Source organism: Chenopodium album, chromosome 14, assembly GCF_948465745.1.
Source record: "Chenopodium album chromosome 14, dcCheAlbu1.1, whole genome shotgun sequence".
NCBI lineage: Eukaryota > Viridiplantae > Streptophyta > Magnoliopsida > Caryophyllales > Amaranthaceae > Chenopodium > Chenopodium album.
Window position 1 is genome coordinate 11253608 of NC_137847.1, and position 3695 is coordinate 11257302.

Here is a 3695-nt window from a genome sequence, read left to right on the forward strand (position 1 = left end):
TATACAAGTAGTATATTTTTTATATAATAAAATGTTGACTGCAGCTTACATCAATAAATATGAACAAAATTAATCACTGTTAACATATAAAGTAAACTAGTTATACAAATAATCAAGCAACAAATGAATTTCATCTATCATAACTGTTCTGTGAATAATCCTATCTAGTTTTTCTTCCAGAAGCATGTGTTCTGCCATTTGATGCAGCTTAAAAATGGTTTGTCTGCGACAGGTATGAACTTGACGAGCCACCCTAGAGGCCATGACACTGCTGCAATTCCGATACAAACACCCCACTGTCCCCAATCTAATCTTTCTGTATTGGCAAATTTCTTTAGGAATTCAACCATCACAACCTGGAGGATAATGGTTATGGCAATGATGGCTAGGAATAACCTGTTCTTGTGTATTCCTTCAAAGATGTTCTTCTTCTCCAGCTTCCTTGCATTGAATTCATTGAAAACCTGGCACAACACAAAGGTATTGAATAGGAGCGTATCCTTCACCTTGCTTCCTACACCAAAGATCGATTCTCCTTTAATCTGTATGGTCAAGAGGACTGCTATCTGGTATAGGGCTTGAGACATCAGGTTTCTCCACATCACGTTGGTGATGAGTGGCTCATTTCTTCCAACAGGTGCTTTGTCCATCAATTCTTTTGATGGCTTCTCAGTTGCAAGCGCTAAGGCACCTAAGGTGTCCATTATCAAATTGACCCACAAGAGCTGAACCGCGGTTAGTGGAACCTCACCTGCTGAAACTGCTGCTACAAAGTTGATTGTCAGAGCAGCAACATTTACAGTAAGCTGGAATTGGATGAACTTTTGAATGTTGTTGTAGACACATCTACCCCAATTTAAGACAGTTGCTAATGAAGCAAAATTATCATCCAGGATGACAATATCTGAGCTCTCTTTTGCAACTTCGGTCCCTTGTATCCCCATAGAGAGCCCTATGTCTGCCTCTTTCAATGCTGGCGCATCGTTTGTGCCATCTCCTGTTACTGCAACCACATGGCCTTTCTGTTTGAGGCATTGCACCATAAGAAGCTTATCAAAAGGAGAGGATCTGGCCATGACTCGTATCTTGTCAACTTTCTCGCTTCTTTCTTTCTCTGTGTAGCTCCGAAATTCTGGACCTTCAACAACAGCACTGTTAATGTCGTCACAAGGCTGCAATATCCCACACTCAACAGCTATTGCTCGTGCAGTGAAAACATTGTCCCCTGTAATCATCTTGATGTTAACTCCGGCATTTTGACAATCTTGAACAGCTTTCTTTACTCCAGGTCTACACGGATCCTTTAGACCCACCATTCCGAGCAACGTCAGACCATCATCTGTGAGCTTTTCTTGATCCATTTCTTCATCTTCCTTATGTACTACTTCTTTGTGAGCAAAGGCAATGCATCTGAGGCTGCTAGCTGCCATGCTTTGTATTATCTGCTCGAAAGTTTCCTTTGCTGTATCATTCATAGGCTTCAAATTTCCTGATGCATCATAGTAAGAGTAACATTTATCTAGTATCATTTCAGCAGCACCCTTCCAGTGTACATAAAGTTTATTGTTTTCTTTATCTTTTATTAGCACCCCACTTCTTTTCTTCTGTGAATTAAAGGCTTCCACATGAAGGATTGTACAACCCTGGTTCAGCTTCTGCATATCCATGCTGAGCTCCAACACGGCCCAAGAGAGAAGAGCCTTCTCTGTCGGGCTGCCTGAGAACTCGTAATCTGAGCTAGAAGATGAACCCTTGTACACACTTCCTGTGGTATTGAGCCCAACACCTTGTTGGATGAAGGCAAGAAGATCAACATCAATCTCAGATGTGCCCTGTTCAATAAGATTCTGGCCCCACCAGACTTTTGTGACCTTCATCTGGTTCTGAGTGAGAGTTCCTGTCTTGTCTGTGCAAATGGTGGTAGCAGAACCCATTGTCTCACATGCTGAGAGTTTACGAACCATAGCCTGATCAGCCATCATTCTCTTCATTGAATAAGCAAGTGTGAGGGTGACGGCCAGTGGCAGTCCCTCAGGGATTGCAACCACAACTATCGTAACAGCAGCAGCAACTATTCTGACCACAGCATTAAGCACATCGTTCACATTCGTTTTGCTTCCATTGAATTCTCTTCTGCCACTCTCATCTTTGGTATGCCCTGTGAAGTATCGAACAAACAGCACTACAAGTACAAGGAAAGCCACTGCCAAACCAAGCTTACCGATAGAAGAAGTTAGCTTGTTAAGCCGAGCTTGTAATGGTGTATGTTCATCTGTGTTGCGGCTTGCAGAACTCATCAGCTCTCCCCACACTGTATTCATTCCAACTGAGGTGACAAGCATCTTACCATAACCATCTGCAACCTTTGTCCCTGAGACCAAGTACGGATTTTGAATTCTGTCAACGCCCATATGATCACTCTCCCCTGTCATGCTAGATTCATCAACTTGTAATGAATGACCATCGATGAACAAGCCATCAGCAGGTACTTGATCTCCAGTGTTCAAGCAGACAACTTCTCCAACAACAATCTCATATATTGAAACCTGTTGTCGTCGCCCACCCCTTACTACATCTATCTTGATGTTATTGATTTGTTTGGAAAGCTTTTCAAACTGTTTACTCTGTCTGAAATTACTCATAGAAGATACAATGATGACTAGGAAAACGGCCACAAATATGCTTCCTCCATCATACCATCCCTCTTTTGGTCCTTTCTGCTTGATTCCGAAACCAAGAGAAAGAGCAGCACAGAACAGAAGAATAAGGATGGTGAAGTCTTTAAAGGCTTCCCATACAAAATGAAGGAACCCTTGAGAAGGTGGTTTTTTGTACGTGTTTGTCCCAAAGGCTTCATGGCGATTTACAAGGTCTTGCTCATCACCATGAATACCGTCATTAAGATTTGTTTTGAGAGCAGAAGCTATAGAGTCTACCCCACCAGACTCCTGAAGTTGTTGGAGGTTTTTCTGTTTGGTAAGATTACTAAGGGATTTTTGATGTACATTCGAGAAAAGTTGTTGTGGTTTAAGGCTTAAGATAGTGTAGGAAGAAGAATGCAATAACTTACCGGGCTCATTATATCCACGTTTCTTTTGGGGGGCTATAGAGAGGAGGGCTCTTGAATAGCAGATGGTAGCAACAGCACGCCGCCACCTTTTGCTGGGTTTGCTGAGGTTTTCAGGTACCTTTAATAAAAACTCAATGCAGGCCACGTTTGCATGCATCAAATTCGACATGAGTAAGATTCACTAGGCCGATATATATTTGTCGTTTGTATTACGAAAATGGTATATTTGTTGTTCGTAGTATGAAAAATGTAATCGTAAAGGCAAATGTTGTTGTTGAGTTACTACTAGCAGGTCGGATGCTCTTTTAGGCCGGCTTTGGTTTGAAGGGCGAAGCTGCTTATGGGAAATATTATGTGAAGTGTTATTATTTTGATTTTGTGTAACATAAAATTTGAGCAAAATATAGGTGAATTTGGAGGGAAGTGGTGGTGCTATAAATGTTTATTCATGTCCATATATATATATATATATATATATATATATATATATATATTAAAAACGAACAATTTGTTAAGACTTGTATATGAAGTAATGTTCCTTCGTAGGCACGTCGACGATGAGTGTTTTGAATAATGTTCGGCGGAAGTGGGAATTCTGGTGAAACTAATACGGAGAAGCAAATTT

At 41.1% G+C, this 3695-nt stretch overlaps 1 pseudogene; it reads right to left on the reverse strand.

The window, feature by feature from the left end:
* On the reverse strand, positions 1–3408 carry LOC145578903 (putative calcium-transporting ATPase 13, plasma membrane-type pseudogene; annotated as a pseudogene).
* Between the last annotated feature and the right edge of the window lie 287 nt (positions 3409–3695).